The 21180-nt window shown below is 40.1% G+C and overlaps 1 long non-coding RNA gene across 3 annotated transcripts in view; it reads right to left on the bottom strand.

The window, feature by feature from the left end:
• Positions 1 to 12320: 12320 nt before the first annotated feature.
• LOC135312570 (uncharacterized) overlaps positions 12321 to 21180 on the bottom strand; it is a 44028-nt gene continuing 35168 nt past the window's right edge. For 2 of the 3 annotated variants that reach the window (XR_010372178.1, XR_010372179.1), the window contains exons 2-3: positions 14688 to 14826; positions 12321 to 14523 (exon numbers count right to left, since the gene is read on the bottom strand). This is a non-coding gene — a long non-coding RNA (uncharacterized LOC135312570). Of the gene's footprint in view, positions 14524 to 14687; positions 14827 to 16444; positions 16710 to 21180 lie in introns of those variants that run through there. The other variant, XR_010372177.1, reaches the window with a different exon arrangement.

Below are 21180 nucleotides of genomic sequence, written 5' to 3'. Positions count from 1 at the left end.
TCGTAAGGATGGATTAATAGTGTTTGGGTTTTACTTGTCTTGAGTGCATCTGTCCTCACCCACTAACATCTACTCTAGAAGATGCAGCTGATTTTTATAAAGAAGTCTTTGTGAAAAGCTGTTGTGCAACTTCCCCTGCCCCTCTCTTGCCACCCCATGTAACAGCTCCATTTCTCATTAATGTGATGGCTTGCACTGATCCATGTCAAACCAGACATCTCTGTAGTCCATCACCTTCTGGGACTGGCTTTTTCCATGCCTCTTCTGCGGCATGCTGCCTTGCTGTCTTTAGTTAGCTCTCTTCTTGAGAAGCTTAATCCTCCCTCGCCTGCTTGCTCCCTTCTTCCTCTCTTGCTTGCAACCTGTTGCATCCAGGTGTTTGGCTACCCCCTAGCAGAAAGTTTAATCTCTGTGCAGCAATTGGAAAGGATCATGTTATAGGAAGGTGAAGTGTAATGTGCAGATAATACAGAGGGGAGCCAAAGATACTGCTGTGTGACTACGCAGTAGATCAGGAGATGATTTTAGGAGTGCTGAGCTGTTCTTGTAATGAGCTAGGAAGGAATTTATGTTCCTGAAGATAATACTTTTAGTGTTAGCTGAAAGATATGTCAACATACTGGAGTTTGAATACAAGCATTAAGGAGATTTCATGCTGTTGCTGCCATAATAAAAACGTCAGTTAAGTGGTTGGTATATTGTTCGGGGTTTTTTTCTCCTTTGTGTTTTTGGCTATTTTATCATGGAGATCCCTTTGGATCTATTTATCTTAGAAGCTGGAAGTCCGTACTTTGCAGATGAAACCTTGAACTCCAATATGAAAGTTGAAGTTCTACCCTTAAGCCTCATAAGCACTTTTTATACCAACACGCTCTTCTTTTCAGGAACAGTTAATTGGCTGCAAGAAGCAACCTGAAGATGCACTTAGCTAGCTCTATTTATCATACCACTGCCAGAGTGACACATTTGATTTTTAGCTCTTCACATGTTGAGCACCAAATGAAGACAAAGATTCTCAGAAGAGACGTTTGGCCTTGTCACTACCAGCATGTGTGAGAAGGAAAAGCTCAAATTTACCTTCAGGATGTAACTTTCTGCCTGTCTCAGCTTTATGTTCTCTGTTGTGTGGCTACTATGACAGTGTAGGTTGTTAGACTCCGGGTTTGAGGTTTTTAGAGTAGAGTTGTGTGTTTTAACTGCTAGCTGTGGAGAACGACTATGACTGTACAGTAAAGCAAAAACTTCTACAATGGAGATTAAACAAAACTGGGGTATAGCTTAAGCTATTGCAGCAGAGGGCACCAGAGACACCATCCTGTCACTAGCCTGATTAGGACATCTGGGAACTTGATTTTTCTTTCTGGTATGGCAGTAGCAGTCACCCTTTTCAAAGAACCCCTAAAAACACCAGGTTTCTGTCCATTTACCTTCTAATACACACTGAAATTTTGAAATTTACCTAGTGCCCAAAAATGGCAGACAAAGTGGAATACCATTGAGATTATTGTTAAATTCTGCTTCACTTAAATCTGTGTGTTACCTGTTGGTTGACCACAGACCCCAGGAACCTTCACCAGCACCACAAGCATCGCAACACAGCATCTTCAGTGCCCTGAGAGCAAAAGAGGTTTGAACATACATAATTCCCACTGCCCTTCAGGAAATGTGGATTTGTATGCGCCTGAAGGGTTCTTGGCACACTTAGGTTTTAATCTTCTTTTAACCAGTTTATATAGTAAAATTTACTTGGGTATGTCATTCCAATCATTAGTGCAGTAATTGGAGTCTTTACAGTATGAATAAAGAAAAAGTGGTAATGCCATTGTAGCTCTTTTGTTACAAAGAACAAGGTTTTACTTACTGTTTATGGCTCACTGCTACAAAAAATCCATTTAATGTGAACTCCAGGTGAACCATTTTCTTTTTCTGGGATGAGGCAAAGTCAAGGCTGAGTCAGTGCTATATACGATGGTATTTCAGAGGGCACCTTAGTGTACGGTTGCAGTTAACTTTGGATTCATGAGACTGCTAGTACCATTACATAGTCAGAATCCAATATTGCCTTTTATTTAAGGAAGTGTTACCCTGAGGATCTGTAAAGAACAGGGTAGCAAAGGCTTTGCCAAAACCATGATATTTATAACCTTAAAAGAACAAAGTTAAATAAATGCATCTTTCAATTAGGAATAGATATTTATACATGGTAGGAATCACATGTAACTTTTATTGAGATTAGGATTGCACCTCAAACTTATTATGGTTATATATATGCTAGGAAAAAAAAAAGAAAACATGCTTTAAGTAGCTTTTTATATTTATGTTTAATCTTTGGAAATCTAATGTTCTTATCTCTTAAAATTGCATGCTCATGAGCAAAACCAATACAGCAACTTCCCCTTTTCCTGCAGAGTCCTATGTATTGAGCGCTACAGAATGCAGTTGATGGTGGGAAGCAAAATTATCTGGCTTTGTTGGAGTAATGACCATTAGCACAAAACTGTTTACGTTCAGGATTAACTTGAGGTGCTTGGAAGCTCTGGACCATCCATTCCCAGAAGAACTGGTGAGGTAGGGGTGGGAGGGTGTTAACGCTTGGTTCAAAAACCTCTGCTAATTTTAGCATGGTTTTGGGGTGCTAGAGCTAGCCGTGAGTGGCAGAGAGGAGACTGCCAGTCCAGAAAGGGTCAACAATTCAACTAACAGCAGGCTCTCCCAGAGAACAGGGACGCAACTGCTGTCCTGTAAGAACGGGATGAAGGGAGCCAGTATGAGGATGCAGCAGTTCAAGGGCAGGGACTTGGTCCAAAAATTTGAGAATTCCTGTATGATGTCCTCAGGTCCTGGGTGTGCTCTCCCACCACAGCAGAGCCCCCTACCCTGTGGCATCTCAGTGGAAAGCCATCATGAAAAACACCGCCACAAAAGCAGTCCACTGGGTCACTGGGACCAATGTGGTCTTCTCTTTCCCCAGCCCAGGCAAAGCACTATCACAGAATGTTCCAGTCTGATTCACATCAATATATATGAATGCTTTTGTGTGTAGAAAAAGATATGATAGGCCAATAGAAAATCTTCTGCTAGGCCTCTACACCTCTTCATGTGTCAGGACTGTAGAGTGCCCTGTTTTATCCTAGAACTGACAGGACCCCAGTCCAGCTGCTGGTGTAAGACTTGCTGCCCACATACCCACCATACTCCACTGAGCACAAACATCATTTTCATTATAGTCTTCTGTGCAAAACACACGGAGGGTATGTTCACTTTCTGCTGTATCTCTGGATGAGTGAAGCATTTGCTTCCAGAAGTGGGAAGTCCGGATGCGAGGTTGTCCTCAAGCATTTCAGCTCCAAATTCTGCTACGCACTTTTTGGGACAACATCCCAACCATGAAGCGGTGGTGTGTCGCCTTTGGGCAGGCACTGCTCTCTGTTGGAAGTAGGCCACAGCAATTAAGAATGCCCTAGCAACCCAAACTACACATATGGCAGCCAATACCTGGTTTTGAATGTTAGCTGAAATTCTTTTCCACTATTAAAACTGTATCGCTGTGTCATTGGCAGTCAGCAGCGAGTAGGATCACACAGAACTAGGTCTGGTGATTTTCAGTGTTGCAAATAGCTGCTTGCTGACGGTATAAAGCTGGAGACTCTCCACGCTTATGAAGTCTGTAACTGATCATGCACTTTCATGTATCACATTTATTACCCTACTGCTTCTAAGTGCTGAGGCTGAAAAAACCTATAGCCCAGGACCTTCTGAGTCTCTTTACTTGCTCCTTTAGTAAATAAGTAAACTGAGTTTATTAATTAAGTATAAGGCTTAAGAATGGTACTTAATAAAATTGGTTGTACTGCCAAAGAGGTCCTAGAATCCTAGAAGTAGGTGTTAAATGAAAAACAGATCATCTAAAGGTCATCAGCAATCCAGGAGAAGTGGAAAGAATTTAGTCAAAGTACTGAGAATAGTATGTTTGTTTTTTCCATGTCTTTATTAACAAAATTGTGGATAAAGGAACTTCAGGGAAGAAAAGTCCAAAACCATCCAGGACAGGACTAGGCTCAGACTGTAGATTGCCACCCTGTGTTCACTGCTTAAATCACCAAAAATGAGCCAGATACTTTTCACCCTGCAGTCTGGCGAGCACCTAGGCAGTACCTGCTTCGCTGTGCCACCACCAGAGCAGCAATACTGAGCTTTGCGGTTGCTATGAGCAATCACAACAAAATGTAACAGATCTGAGTTTCCCCCATTGCCTCCCCCCTTAACAAGTGAAAAATGATCCAAATAAGAGGATGTTTCTGCTACAGATTAAGCCCAGCATTGTTCAGATTTGGCTTCAAGCCTAGCATTGTTGTAGAAAACTTTTGCATCCAGTTTATGAGAAACTGGTCAAGCTTCATATATTGGTTAACTTTTCATTTGTTAAAAAAATTTAGCGTCACAATAAAACATCAGGAGTATTTATTGGTTGCCCTGGATGAGTCATTTACATGAATCAAGTCTTGATTTTTATGTTCACAGTGATTGAAATATTCACAACAGCCGCATGATGTTCTTCAGTTACCCAGCAGATGCCGTCTGTGCTACGCTGAGCACACGTGCTGCACCCACAAGGCAAGACCCTGGGAAGCACTCAGAAAAAAATGTTTTGAACTGAGAGAGAAGAGATGTTCTGAAGGTTTTAATAAAGGAATAAACTGAGGAGGGGGCTGTAAGTCCAGCAGGCTGTGCAGGGCTGGAAACCAGCATGGTCATGATTTTGGATAGGAGGAGGAAACACAGGCTGTATTTTTGGATGAACATGAGTAGAATGGGAAAAGGGGGGAAAAAAGTGAAATAAGCCAGGGGAGGTAACGCTGAATCATGGAGACACTCTGGAATAATTTTGTCTTAAAGGCAGAAAACTTAAGGTGGCAAAAGGTGGTTGCTCTAAACAAGGAAAGTTGATGATGCTGTTTAATTGCTATGAGTAGAAAAGAGACCATGAGCTTAGGGAACAGCCTGCAATAATCAAGGTCGTGAGATAAGGAGGACATCAAGAGATCGGGTGGTGAGGAAAGGTTGTTCTTCAGCAGTAACCCACGCTCCTAATGCTGCATGCTTATGATATATCTACATTCTAATCAGTTACACCTGTACATTGATTAACAGACATGTCGAATTTATATAAAAAAGCAAAACATATTTTGTGTGGTAATGGGCTGATGTTCCTCGCTCAAATCTGCTGTCTGAGGTTAACTTTATGACACTTCCTAGGAAGCAGATCTGTGTCTGAGGAATCAGATCAGGAGTGAAACAAAGAGATCGCGATAGAAAGCATTTAGAAAAGTCTGAGTGGATCTCTATATTCCCAAACGAGGAGGACACCAATGTCTATTTAAATTTTTCAGAAGTTAAAGGCATCCAAGCCAAATGTTCATGCACTGGTAACACTTTACTCCAGCTAAATAATGGCAAAACAATTACATTTCTTTTAACTGTGAATTCAGGGTTTGAGGGCTCATAACATCACAGAAAGATTTGAACTGAAGGAACCTCTGGAGGTCACATAGTCCAATCCCCTGCTCAAAGCAGGCCAAACTTCACAGACATATGAGGTTGCTCATGGCCTTGTCCGGCCAAGTTATAGGCATTGACCTGCCTATTCCAACAACGGGTGCAATTTAGTTGGTTGCATCTCATGCCCTGCTCTGGTTTTCGCTGTCGCATAGCACAAAAAGGTACCCACCAGGTGATCTTTCCCCCTCCAGCTGAGATCATTGCTCTGTCGTGTCTTCCCTACTTAAGCCCAAACCCCCCAGTAAAGAGGCACAGCTGGACCCTGGGACTCAGAACAAGCATTCCAGAGTATTTGAAACAAACCAGCTTAACTCCCAGTGGGTTTGTGATTAATTGACAACCTAACTGTATTATATTAAGCTGCAGCAGGAGTTTATTCCTTATGGACTTCAGAGAACCTGATTGGGAAACCATACTTATAAATGCATTTATGACCTCTATACTTGTCTGCATTTCACTAGGCAGCAGAGACTCCATACAGGCGAGAACGCCAGTCTGAGGTTTTTCTGCTGTTTAATACATAAACTCTGACTAAAGCATTTCCCATGGTTAGGGAATTCATTAGATCTCTTTTGCCCATGTGAATTTTCTCTCATCTTTTAGAGGCCGAGCCTCAGCAGAGGCTCAGCATTAACATACAAAACTTGTTCTGCAAGTTTTCCAAAACGTGTAGGAGCTTAATACATGTTGGATCTCCATCCCTCTGCCAAGTCTGGCTGAGGTTACAGAAGAGACTCCTCTGTCTCCCTGTCTCGCTGTCTGTCTCTCTGTCTCTCTCTCTCACACGCACCCCCATGGAAAACACATCCACACATGACTCAGTCTGAAGAGCACTTTAGTGTGGCCTGCACCCTTTTCTATCTGATACTAGTAAGCTTCAGAACAGGCTGAAAAATCCTTGTTCAGCATTTTCAGCATTTCCTACTGCTGTGTTTTGGTGGGCTGACTCTCAGCACGCTGGTTATTTTGACACTACGCTTTTCTGCATTTCAAATTCTGGACCTAAAAATGACACGTTCTGACAGCTAAGTTTTAGGTACCTACACCTTCGTGTGGTCTCCAGGTGCAAAGAAAAGAGATTGTGTAGGACTTCGACTCAATGGAAGCTATAGGGGCTTAACTTGTCTCAGCTGCACACAGATCTTCATCGAAGAAAACATGGAAAAAACCAACATCGTAGCTTTAAAGTTACAGTTGAAACAAGCTGGGAGGCATTTTTAATGAATAACTTTGAAAGGGTATCCAGGACAGAAATCAGGAATAATCAGTAAGAATAAAATCAGTAAACAGTTCATCAGCTCTTAGAAAACATTTTAATGACCTTCCAGAATAGGAAGCCAGAACATTGTGGGCAGAATGCAAACAGCATTTCTCTCATTCCAGAAATTCAATGCACGTTTTTCAATTTGAAAACTCTCTATATGATATGGATTGAGAAGCTTTTCAGACTGTTCTTGTGGAATTGCATCTATTCCATCTCTTCTTTCTTCCCCCCCCCCCCTATTTTTTAATATGTTGGGGGAATTATCTCTAAAACTGGATATTTATACACAATATGTATATCGTATATAGATATCTACAAATTTCTATATATGGATACGATATCTACAAATTTCATATTGACAGTGAACAAGTAGACTCTTGGCCCCTTCTAATTTCATCATAATGCATTGAAAGTATTAATATAAGCTGTCTGGAATCCTCTTTATGTAATACTTTCTTCCTGTCTAAAGGCATCAGGAGTCAGCATGGTTTAGTAGGCTGCAGACTATGACTGCAAAGCAGAAACATCTGACATCTAATTCCAGTACTCTGCTGAATGCAGTGGGACATTGTCTAAATTCCATGGGCATTCTGTTCCTCAGCTAATATTCCTGTGCAAGATGGGTGCAACAGCAAGACCACAGGGGTATTTTGAGGCTCGGTTCACTCTAACTGGTGAAGTTTATTGAAACTGTAAAGTGTATGACTGCAGCCATTAGCACACAAAAGGTCTTAATAGTCTTTTCTGAAATACTTTTTATTTACTTTATTTTGGCATTCCCATATGAAACTGCCAAACAGAATCTGAAGTTTATATTTATTAAGCCTGTAATCATTCCATGAATTTCAAGAAATCTGGCAGTGATCTGCACAACTTAGGAGGTAATAAAAGGTTATCAGTAGGAAAGCAGAGCTGCCTTGTATGGTAGCGGAGAGTAGAATCAGTACATATTTTGATAATACAGTGCAGCTCTTGTCTTTGGGGTGGGCCCTGATTGTATAGCTCTGCTTGCGTCTGAGATGTACGGCAGTGTAAACATTCTTCTAATAACACAGAGGTTCTCTTTAGCATTTGTAAATAGTTCAGCAATTTTGAGAAACAGGGTGGAGCCTGGAGATGGCTAAAGAAAGCAGCATTATTCTCATGCTTGTTGAACTCGCTGTCCCAAGCCCAGTTCTGTTCTTAATGTAAACTGCTGCCACTTGCCTTCAGGCACAGTTTTACAACGTGCGTCTGACCAGACTTGGAAGGCACATGCTGTTCCCAGAGCAGGACGGGGCTATTCTGCATCCAAACCTGACCCAAATCTGATACCCTAAACTGAGGTTTGTTTCTACTTAACAAGAAGAGGTGCAGTATCAGCTGTATTGTGAGTGGTATGGAGGAAATACTATTTTTTTACTGGAAACTACTTACGGTGGAAGATGTAGAGGGAAAACCAAAATTGTACGATCAAATTCAGTAACATTTTTGCCAGCTTTGATTATGTCAGAAAAGCAATTTTGTAGGATAAAGTATGAAGTCCACAGAGGATAGGCAATTCTGAATTTCAAGCACGCTTATGTTAGTTAACTAGTTCATTAATTAATTAGTTTCATTAGGATGACAGTAATGCACTTCTGGGGAAAGATAATAATACCACACTTACTTCCAGTCGTAGTTACAAAATTAATGGTGTTCATGGAGGACCAGTACTCCTGAGGTATTTTGGGGCTGGCTTTTCTTCTTTTTGCTGCTAGCCACTTACAGAAAGACATTACCTTTTCTAATTCTGTGGTCTTGTTTTTTAAATGAGATGGGCAGCACTAATGTTTCTGGAATATTCTGGAGTTAATAACTAAAATAACTTGAAGGTGGAAGGTAGTAAATTTTCTATTCCAGGTTATTGCCTGTGTTCTCAACATTCCAGTTTCACTGAACTCAGTATGGAGGTTTTCTTGGCCAGCATTACCTGGCCGTTACAGATGGGCCTTGAGGCTCTCGTTGTATCCTGCCTCTCAGCTCCCATGCTCTGAATCTTGACTCAAGGTGCAGTTTCTTGTATTTCAGAAATACCCTGATGCTGTTACTGCAGGTAGTTTTCTCTACTTAGTTCAGCCAATTGAACTTGTACATTGAGTTAACCCCAGCTATTTATTTACTTACCATAAGACATTTTAAATAAATAAAAAATAAAATAAAATATTAAAAAAGCAACATCCTTTAATCAAAAATAATCCAAAATGGTCTCATTAAGATTGCCTTATTCTAAGTATTGTTTGCTCTGGCAGCATTATTACTGTTAATCATTCAGAGAACACCTAAGGGGTGGGAGATCTCGTTTGTGTGGGAAAAGGTTGTATCTGCAAGTACGTCACCTTTCAAATTGGTAAGAACAGGTTCCCACTAACAGTGGTCTGTGGGAATGGAATAGGAAGTGGAATTTAAGACTCCCATCCTGAAGGACCCTGCCAGCATCCATCATACAGAATCACAGAATGGTAGGGGTTGGAAGGGACCTCTGGAGATCATCTTGTCCAACCCCCCTGCTTAGGCAGGCACACCCAGAGCAGGGGGCACAGGAACGCATCCAGGTGGGGTTTGAATGTCTCCAGGGAAGGAGACTCCACAGCCTCCCTGGGCAGCCTGTGCCACTGCTCTGGCACCCTCACAGGAAAGAAGTTTTTTCTCATATTGAGGTGGAACTTGCTGTCTTCCAACTTGTGCCCATTGCCCCTTGTCCTGTCATTGGGCACCACTGAAAAGAGTCTAGTCCTATCGTCCTGACACCTGCCCTTTAGATATTTATAAGTACTGATGAGATCCCCCCTCAGTCTTCTCTTCTCCAGGCTGAACCAACCCAAGTCTCTCAGCCTTTCCTCATAAGGGAGATGCTCCAGTCCCCTGATCATCTTGGTGGTACACAGGTCTCAGTCCTATTAACGAGCTGTATATATATGAAGAGGGAGCTCTGTGGGAAGGGTCCCCTAGAAACTCCTGTAACGGGACAGAAATTAGAAGCCTCTGAGGAAAGAGGGTCAAAGCCCCACCCCATTAGCTATCCCATATCATTCACTTTACATTCATAGGAATAGGGCTGTCATCCATAAATGAAACAGTAGATTTGAGTAATCTAATCTAGCAAATTATTTTCACAGGCTTCTCCACATAAAGCGGGCAAGAAATGTGAAGGTGTCATTTTTGTTTAAGCACAGCTTTTTTACACCAAGCCAATGCCATCACCGCTGCTATTGCTAATACTGACCCCTACGAGAACAACTGTCAGAAGAGGCAACACAGAGATGAGACCTGGCCAGCTGCACACACGTACCAATCTGCAGCCAATTTAACTGCCTGACAATTCTCAGGTTTAGGAGAAACCTCCTTCTTTTGGGCTTAAATCAGAAAATTACGTGGGGGAAGTGTAGAAATTGGTCCATCCCACATGAAATTTCTTTTTTGCTGCTGCACTTCTCCAGCACACTGACCAGTAAATACCTGCCAATTTAAGCACTCGGTAAAGTTGCATTTTTGTGAAAAAAGCTGCAGATATTTCATTTCCTGCCATGGGTGGGAGAGAAAAGATTTAGACTGCTATCTTAGAGAAGACTTTTCTCAGAATGAAGCTATTTGCAGCAGAAAATAATATGAGCACAAAAAATATGAGTCATCTTGGATGAGCAGCACCGCCAAACACCTATTGCAGCAATTGGAGTCGGAGAAGCAAATGCAAAGTCCTGTTTTATATAAGCTGTAAATAAGTCAGTATGTAATAGTCTTCAAAATCTGAAATGTTTTCTTTCCTTTGTTTTGACTAGATTTGTAATAAGTCAAACAGTATAATGAAAGTCAGAGCAGAGCTGCTTAAGCCAATCCTCTCCTTGGCCTAAAACAACAGTAATGTAGGCGAGAGAAGTATTTTACTCTTTTGGGTCATTTTGGAAACTAAACTGGGTGGCTAAGTGAGTCAAAATCTATTTTTCTGGAAATTTGTCACAAATTAAACATGCTTGTTTTGGCAGGATGATAACGTGCTATACTCTTCACTTTCAAAGCCAAGGCATAACATTGTTAAGTCCCTTCAATTTTATCTTTGTGATATGTAGGCAAATAGAGTTTAGCCTCTCATACACAAACTGCAACACACTTTATGCAGACCAGTTATCTAGATTGCTGTGAAATAGTACTGTGAAATATGGTAAATACCATGTGAAAAACATTTTTGTGCTGCTTAGACACAAGACTTCAGTGGAAGCAGGGTTTGCTTGCCAATTTACAGGGGAGTTAAATGGGCTCAAAAAGGTGCTCTGTGTTCTTGCAGTATCGTATTTTCCCTTGTGTTTTATACCTTGCCAGGAAACAACCAGGCATTAATGTTGCAATTAAATAGCAAAATGGGTAATGCTGGAGATTACGGGCAGCTAACTCCAATGGTCCCACTGGCCCTCTGAGTGTCTCTTCCCATGGACTGTAAAGGAAATCTGGATTCCTAAACTTGTATGTCCTGAATTGCACTTAGAGTAGATGCCTGAAGTAAGCTTAGTAGATCATTAAGCAAATTTAATAATTGTATGTGAAATCTATTCCCACTTCAGTGTCTGTGCTCTAAACATTCCTGCTTTTTTTAAGAAGATCCCCAAACAAAATAACTTTCAAATGCACAGTATTCAGCCAGATGTGAGATGTGCAAGCTCTTTTTCTACATCTCCCTTTCCCTCTAGTAAAGACAGCAGCATGGATTAGTGATAAACAAATCCTTTCAAGTCTGGCCTTCACATTTTGAAGCTGTAACTGCTCATTAGAGCAATGATATCAACAGGAATTTCAAGTGCTAAACACCATTAAACGTACAGTGTTTGATCCTGCAAACTGATGAGCACTCTGGACCTGCTCCAGCAGAACACTTAGAAAGATTTATGGCACTTGTCTTACATTTAAGTATAAGCTTGCTATTAAATGCTTTGCTGTGTTGGGTGGAAATATGTAACTGCAGGACAAGGTTCAGGTGACCTAATTTTAGCCATTTAAAAGTAAGGTGTCAAACTGAAGCTAATTGTCAAAGCTCAGCCTGTTACCTGAGGAGGTAAGCATCTCCAGAGGGTGAGGCTATTTCAGACATTTATTCCTGAATGGACTGAACTGTACCCACACATTCCTCTCCTCCTCACTCTCTCTTGATGGTGGCTTTTTAGCTTAGACTAGCCACCTGACTTTTAGAGAGTCAAAGTAATTCAGGTTAATTGTCCATTCATTTCTGCAGAATTTGTACTGATTTGACCTTTAATCCACATATTTTACAGATTACATTCAAAACATTAAACCTTTTCAGCTCAAAATGTTTATATAATTTAAATACAACGTTAAGGCCTGCATGTCTCTGTTACCATGTGTAAGCAGAAATAGAAAATAAATGCTATCAGCCTCTTAAACTCGTTTTTTTCTTTTTTATTATTACACAAATGGTAAAATCACTTGACCACCAAATTGTCAGAGAGGAATAATTTATTTTTCTTCCTATCTATTACTGAATCTGCAGATTGCTGTCACACCCACAGTGATAAAAAAGAAGTCAAATTTATCCCTAGTTCTTTGATGGAAAGAATTCAGGCAGGGAGAGGTAACTGCGTGTTAGGAGTGGATCTCTTATCTAGACATGGAGTCTCACCCTAAAATGAATTAATAACTTGTTGAGACAGAAAAGCACAGCACTTCAGGTCTTACATATTAATGTGTTTTCACAAGCAGTTGATCATAACTGAAGCTAAAGATTCTCAAAAAGGCAGCCACCCAGCATTGTGGAAAACTGTATTTGATGTTTGCCAAAGACCTCCTTGTGTGGTCCTGAGATCCTCTGAATGCTAATAAAAATCCTAAAAGAAGTGATAATATCTCATGTCTTCTTCGCTGGAAGTACATTTGGTACTGGAAGGAAGACACAGAGAGCTTAATGGTAAGAAACTAGGCTGAGTAAGACGTGGATAAAAGATGTAAAATTACACTTAGTACATGGCTACATTTTTCATTTACATGTAGTATCAATAAAATAAAACTTTTATCACAACGTTGACGCGATATATTTTTTAATGTGCTGAACTACTGGCTAGGGCACTTTAATGATACGTTCCCACAAGCACAAGTTAGCACATTTAATTGCCTGTCAGTCAAATCACAGTGACTGCTTGTGCACGTGGTCCTAGCCCATTGCAAACGTGCAGTCAAACAGGCAGCTTAACCAATCTTCATGGGTGACTTTTTATAAACCCGCTTTACTTTGCATTTGCAACGGGCTCTGAGTGCGCTTGGAGCAGCCAGGCACTACCAGTTAATTGAAAGCCAGTAGCATCTTGCAGGCATGAAGGCAAAGGGAATTTGAAATGGGAACCAGAAGAACTACTGACTCACCGGTGGGCTTAGGGGGGAAATGGTAAGATTTTTTTCCCATTTACTAGCTGGAAAATAATTATATTACAGTCTAAGTTTGAGCCGCAATTTGATTAAATTGTGTGAATCCACAAGTCAGCCTGATGAAGGAATAATTCACACATCGTTACTAGGATGAGTAACTCCCACCTGAGTAAAAAGGCTTCAGGAAAGCAATTGATTTGCATACTTCAGCTTTTTTTAGTCATAGATTTCCCTCTGTTGAATCGAGGCTGAAAATTGGAGTGCCACCTACCTTGTCTTCCTTGTGTTTTCCCTAAACATGGCAATATTTCAAATAAAGTTTCCATTTGTAGTAAAATTGTGATGACTTTTTTTTTAAAATTTGGACTGTATTTCTACAAATCATTGAGATTCACACATATTTCTTCTTAATATATGATTACAGTGTGGTTTATTTTGCTTCCAAACTATTTACATCAGCTCCAGGTCTTTCTTTTAATCACACAGAAATGTATTTGTTTTAAATAAATCTACTGGGGTGCTTTTGTTTTCAAGAGCTGCATTTCTCATCTGATAATTTAGATTTCTGATTTGAGCTTACATGGATACTTAACACCTTTTCATTTAAGACCCTTTTTACATTTTGATTCATTCCTGGATGTCAATTTAAAATTCATTTTCTCATTAGGAAGAAGTGACAAAATTGAAGTGTACCCATCAAAAACCCATACTGCAGTACAGTTAGCCTTTATGGACCCGGAGAGGTCACTGGGATTCCTTGTGAATGCAGGATTCAGTGTGGGATGTAGGGCTGGGGCAAAAGTATCTGTTTAATTTACCTAGGAAATGGATTTGAAATAGTCCTGAGAGGGTTTTCAAGCTTTACACAGATGAATGTGTTCCATCCTGAAAGTGGATAATACTGATAACACACAGATGTTGTTTACTTGTAGAAACCCATTTCTTAGATTTTAGAACTATCAAGGGTATACTGAGGAAAAAAAAGATTTTCCAGTGTGGTGCAGCTACCCTCATTAATGACCCCTTCCATAAGCTGCAATCCCAACAAGTGACTCAGTCTAAAGTGGCTAGAACCATGCAGAATGCTTTATTTGTAGGGGCAAGACATTCTGGGAAAAGGCATCTCTGGAAACCGCTTGGTGCCACAAAAAACTTATAGCATCTAAGAGAACTTCCAACAGCTGATGGGTTAGATCTTCAGCTGCTGTCAGTAAGTGTCCCTCATAACATCATAGCCTTGGGACAGCTGCAGCAGCTCACATCAAAAACCCATTTAGGCCAACATCCGGTCTCCAGCAGCAGCCATGAGTCTATGTCTAAGGAAGAGTGTGAGAACAAGGACAACAGAAGATATTTCACTGAAATGCATTCTCACCCTTGAGTCATTTTCAGATAAACTGATTTTCCTGAGGTAATACGGGTGAGTTGTTGGGTTCAGTTTGATTTTGTTTTTATTTGGTAGTATTTACTGATTTCTTACCCATGGGCTTGTCCAGTTCCCCCGTAACGCTGTGTAAACTTCTAGCATTGACAGCATCCTGTGGCAAGCAGTTCCCAAGCTGAACCATTGTCTGAAGAATAGTTGTGCTCTTCTTTGTTTCACACCTACCTCCCTTAACCTAGAGACAAGAATATGGACAGTCCTGTCAGTTCATTGAGAATTTTCACAGTGACACTCATTAAGAAAGTACTAAGCTTCGCAGCTGATTCAGCTTTTGCACTGGTGAGTGCTGCTTCATTTATATCTGATGCCACTTGTCTCTCTTCCTGAGGAGCAGCCAGGGTCAGTTCCCAGCTCTCCGCAGGCTTCCTCTGCATTCTCTTGGGCACTGACCTTATCTGCATAACCAAGTGTTGAAAGTCCTGGCAGTTTAATCTCATAATGCTTAATTTTCATGTTATTAATAATAGTTCACTTCCCCACCCTTTTCTTATCTTGTATATGTAGACAGAATGGTTTTTCTGGCAGAGGGTCTGCTTTTTTCTTACTATTGGTAGTTCCCCAAATCCAGAGCAAGCACAAAGAAACTTTCAGGTTGACTTTAAAATTGTGATAGTTAAGAAATGAAGAACAAAAAAATCTGTCTTCTTTCTATTCTGTGTCTGGTTTAGAACTCCTAAGGTTTTTCTGTGTGGTTGCGTGAATTAATTTTTTTTTCTTAATAAAGCAATAGTTGAGACTCTCACATAGCTCAAGAAAATGGGGAAAAAAGCCTTGAAGAACAACACTAAAAATCTTGAAAGCCATAATAGAAATCATGAATATTGCTAACTTCAATTACTCTATCCTCTACACAGTGCCTAGCACAACAGGCAATACCGTGTATTATTTTTACTCTCGTATTGCTGACAGCTGCTGATCTCAGGAGTATTATGCTTCTGAGGAAAAAGAAGTGGAAGAACAAAGTGCACTTGCATGTCTTGCAAGTAATTTTCTCCTAGTCTAGTTGTATTCATGATCATTTTACTTGCAAGAGGTTATCTCATAGCTCACAACATGAAATTCAAGAACATTTGTTTTGGAATTATTTCACACTATTATTTCACACTAAAACTATGATCACAGTGGTGTGTCCCAGTATTATTGGGGTCAGAGTAAAGAATTTGGGACTGTGCTTTAACTACATACTTCAAGATAAGCACTTCTTTAAGTCTTCTTTTAGTCGTCTTTTAAGACAAAAACACTATAGCTTTGAGCATGAATTGGGACCTATTCAGAGACCCATTGGCTTCAACAGAAACGTAATTTATATTCTTTCAGGTCAAATTATGCATCTCTGAATTCAGATCAATAGACATGGTTTCCATCATTTTCTTTTTCCCTTAACATATAAAAATAGAGGGGTGAAAGAGATCTCAGGATACCCCTAATTCACCTTCCACTGAAACCACACCCCACAGATGATCATTTATCCTTGTCGTCATAGATCCCAGTGAAGAATAACCTGCAGTATCCCTTGATCATTTGATGTAACTCATTGACCATGTGCTGCTAAGCGAAGCATACTATTTGCTGGAAAACACTCTCAATTTGGTAATTTAATCTTAGTAAGATCTGCTTAATAAATAAATTGTTCATGGGAGCTTTCATTGTAATGCCTCCATCCCCACTAAACTGATTAGCCAGTCATGCTTTATTTATAAGTAACACAGATTTTTCCCCATCTCAAAGTTGAATCCTTTTAACAACCTAGAAACTGTTGATTTTAAAGAAGCGTAGATTACTTTGCAATGTACCTTTTCAACTATGTAACTTGAATTACGGTTTTTCCAATTTTTCTTCCAAAAATACTCTTCCTCAGCTGAGACTCTTAGTAAAACAACATGCTTCTGACCTTCACAGTGTGGCAGCACAGAAATGCAGTGAGGAGGACCAGAAGCCCTCCCCTTGTGGGTGCAATGTTCAGAGCCCCCGCACCACCACCAAGCAGGCCATTGACCCCCCCCAAGGCAGGTGCACCCTGCATGCAGCCAGCCCACCCCGCCGGGACACATTGCCCCACTGCAGCTTACCAGAGGGGACACTAATGAAAATTTCTTGAAATAAACTTGAAAAAAAACCCCTCTTTTTTACTTCACTGGTGGTGGTGTTCCATTCCACGTAGTTCAATCTAGCTTAGCTTCACTGAGCACCAAGGTTTTTCACTGCATTTCAAATGTTTTGTTAGCTAAATGCAGAAGGGAAAAACATTTAGAAATAACCAGCTTCAAAAACTATGCAACAAATGCAGCTGTAGCGATGAATAATGTTTGTTGGCATTCCCTGAACATACTGCAAATCATTTACAGGTCTCAGCAAAATGCCTGCAGAGTGCCAGGACCAGGGAGTGAATTAGTGTGCTTCACGCTGGTGAAGCCTCTTTTTTTAAACCAGATACAAAGTTTAGGAACTGCATGAACTTTCCAAATGGCATTTTCTCCTTATCTAGATAAGAACCAGTAACCAGTTAATTATTTCTGGTTAGTTATCGTTAGCTTTTTATAATTTCTTTCAGCTCCACTGTCATTGAGCAATCTCTGCACGGATTTTAGGTCTGTTACCCAGATTGTTGTCCTTGAGCTGCTTACCACAGTCCTTGCTTGCCATCTGATTTTTTCTTCTGTAATTTGCATGAGCTATGTCTGTAGACAGGATGTAGTCTGTCCAATAGCCAGGCATGTTGCAAAATTCTCTGATTATTTTTGTCAAGCTTAGCAAAATTATTCAAGGATCTTTCAGTGCCTTACATGTTAAATGGTTATCTATCTGCTGGAAGAAGTAATTTTTCCCAACTGATTCTAAAGAGTATGCATTCTACTTTGTTTGTAACAAAATGGTTATTTCTGCTCATGTAAAAGAATTTTTCAGACCAACTGTAACAATAATGTGACATGCAGCCACAGTCCAAGCAACCAGCCAACCAGAGTATGAACCTTTATCATAGTTTTGCATTGTTCTGCTAACTGCATGATGCCAAAAAAAAATAATAATAATAATAAAGAGAAATCCTTTGTTCCCTTTCACTAACCTAGAAGGTCACAAAACAGACAGTTCCTTCTTGATTACACTAAATAAATAAAAATCTGATTCACAGAGGGGAAACAATCATCTGCCAACTACCAAACCCTATAAAGGGTAAATCTGCTTTTACTTTGTGAGCCAGATTGATGAGTCACCGAGGCTATGACTAATACCAGCAAGAATTAAAATGTACCCAATAATATAACCTCCTTTTGTACTACAGAAGGGTTACTCAACAGCAGACCCCAGTCCAACAGGTGCTGCTGGGGAGCAGGGACCACCCCAGCATCTGCTCTCCAGAACCACAGACCCTCTCTATCGCAGCTACTGACATACATTTACTGTATTCACAGGCGTAAACTCATCGTGGCAGTTGAATAATTAGGCTCTTCATTTGGGAAATTAGCCACTATGGAAATAAACATCCTCCTCTCCTCCCTCCCCCCTGCTCGGGGTGAGCTGTCTTCAGAACACGCCGTAACCAGAGGTTCCTCCCGGAGCCCCGTGACAGGCACTTGGATAACAAGGGCAGGCTTTTCAGCAGGAAAACCTGAGGAAGCCAATTCAGAGAAAGCCAGGGGTTTTGAGACAAAGATTAGAGTTTTAATTTGGGTCTTCTTGGAAAATGTACGCTCCAAGAGGCTCATGAAAGCTGGGTGAAATTAAGTGGTCACTTAGTATTTTTAAATTAGTGTTAGCATTTTGAAAACTATTTAAGAAAAATATGTTACAACAACAAAAAAAGGGTTCATTCATTTCTTTCCTTTCTTTAAATGGGTGAATTTTCTAGTCCATTACAGCCACTGACAAAATTCCTGGTGATGGTAACTGGGCCAGGATTTCACCAAGTGTACTCATCCCCTAATTGCGTATTTTAGTAATTCATCAAAACAATTTAATGCTCTAAAACTTTTAAGTGCAGCTCTTACCACCAAGACACATTACAAACCAACAGAAATTGTCTTCAGAAGGATAAGGAGGATCTTTGTCATTCCTTAATTCAGCAATGCTATGCTTAATTCCTAGAATTAACTCCCCTGCATCCTTGGCCATGTGTGCTGGAGTCCCTGGATAATACTCAGAAATTACACAGAAGATGAGTCACCTAAGGTGACCTAAAGTGAAATGAGGAAAAAATAACAATTGCCTATGGATAAAAGTAGTTGTCAGTCCACAGATAAGCATCTACATTGTCAGCCTGGCAGATACCTTGCTGCATTTGGAAACCTCTGCAGCAAAACCTAGTATGGAGCTGAGCCCCTAAATTTGGGTTCTATTTATTGAAAATAAAAACTGGAACACCACCATAGATTAGGCTAATTCTTCACTCACCTGATTAGAAATAATTTTGGTGCAGATGTCCCAGTCAGAAAAAGAAAGAAAGAGAATAGCACTGTAGTCAAACACTTAATCATGAACAGGGAAGAATGTGAATGCCTGCAGACCTTTTTAGACCCTACATGGATCTAAAAGGCAGAACAGCTTTGAAGCTTTGACCTGTTTCAGACTGAAACAGTTGCTGATTAGAGAAGGTAATTCTATGTTTTCTACTGCACTGTAGTTGAACCCTGTAAGCTTTGGAGTGTAAGGCTACCAGTGCTGAACTGGAAAACAGTATCCTGTTTTTTACTGAACTTGACTTTGGTCTTATTTAAAATGCTATAAATTATTCATTTTTTCTGATGAAGCGAAGTGCTTACTTTCATTCAAGTATTTTAAATTAATTTTATTTTTATTACCATTTTAAAAATTAATATGTTAAGGATAGTGGCTTTTTTTATTAAATTTTGTAATTCAGCCCTTGAACAAAAATAAATTGTTTGCACAGCTCCATATATTTGCTAAGTTTGGCTTGAGTCACCTTTCTAGAGAACTCTGAATCTCCATTTTAAACCTACTTTATATTTTTTTAATGTTTTGGTCTGTAGTGGAATGGAAAATCATGGGGTTACAAAGTAGGTCATTCCACATTTTTATTAGAATTGCAACCTTTCACATTCAATTATTGTCACAACAATGACAATTGGATATGTAATGAAATATGAAGAAATATGCAGAGAAAGACAGTGAGATATTTGGCCTATACAGTAACAAAAAGATAGAGGCAGTTCAGATACCAAAACCATCTGTCTTCACAACATTAGTTTGTATAGAACTACCTACTTTTTTTTCCTGATGATTCCATCAGAACAAATTAGTGTATGATCCTTGGGAGAGCTGGGTTATAAACTGCAGTCATGTTGCTGTCTATGAAACCTCTGAATAATACATGTAGTTTGTGACTCATATGCCAAGAATCCCAATTCAGTGTGTCTGTCAGTAGTACTAAATGTTCTAATTTTTTTTAATAAATGAATGAAATGCTATTAATCAGTCATTTAACAGCTATAAAACTCTCAAAAGCAAAAAAACCCCATATATCTATATATATAAAACTGTACAAATGGGGGAGGAAAGCCAGTACACTGGGACTGAGTCTCTGTTTGAAACTCCTTACCTGACCTTGAGTGAATAGCTAATTTTTCTGCACCTCAGTTTTCTAATCACAATAAGCTCATAATAATTCTCTACGTTGGAGAAGTGTGGTCATGACAAACCCATAATTATTTGAGAGACTTACCTATGCAATGGTGAAGGCAGCCATAAAAATAAGTAGGCAGATAAAAGTGATTTACTGGCTGAAATAAAATGATGCAAGTTAAATTAATTTCAAATGTCATCTTCTGGGCTGTATGTAGAGACCTATGGCATAGGAAATAAACCATGGGTTTACTGCTGAGAAGCTGACCTGAAGAGAACAAACTGAAATCTTCTGTTTTCCATTATTTTGTTCTTCTTTCATTCTAGATTTCAACCTTTTGGGCTCAACTTTTCCTTGTCTCTTTGGAAATTTCAAAATTGTTTCCACCCCTCCCAAACTAAATGTCTGGGCACAAGTGTGGGCTCGGGCTGCTCAGGAGAGCTCGCTGGGAGGGCAGGCTGGAGCATGACACGGCTGTGAGCCTTTGAAGGAGTGGGGCCATGCCCTGAACTCAATCAATGGAGACAGGTCTGGGAGAGATAGAGAGACCTAGAGACTGGCAGAGGGATACATCTGCAGAGGAAAGATGATAGACCTGTAGAGGAATCTGACCTGAACTTAGAAAAGACCTAGGAGTGTGAAGAGACAGAACCCAAAATGCCAGCAACACAGAAAATTTTGTCCAGCCTTACAACCTTGTGTGAACGGTGACTTGCTTTTATGTTATCTAGAGTGAGGAATAAAGCACAGGTATTAGAAATTTTTAAGCTGATATTTGTTTCAGATTTTAAGCCTCTAAAGAGGTGCACTGTAAACCCAGATAATGCACAAGGGTGGAGGGCTTCAAGCCATATGCATGAATTTGGTATGTGATTACTATTGAGTTTCTGTGATTGAGAGGCTCCAGGTTCCACCAAGACGCAAACACAAAGCGATACAAGCAACCAGTAT

Source organism: Phalacrocorax carbo, chromosome 1 (assembly GCF_963921805.1).
Source record: "Phalacrocorax carbo chromosome 1, bPhaCar2.1, whole genome shotgun sequence".
Lineage (NCBI taxonomy): Eukaryota > Metazoa > Chordata > Aves > Suliformes > Phalacrocoracidae > Phalacrocorax > Phalacrocorax carbo.
The sequence above is the reverse complement of the archived record's forward strand: the minus strand, read 5'-3'. Positions and strand labels throughout refer to the sequence as shown.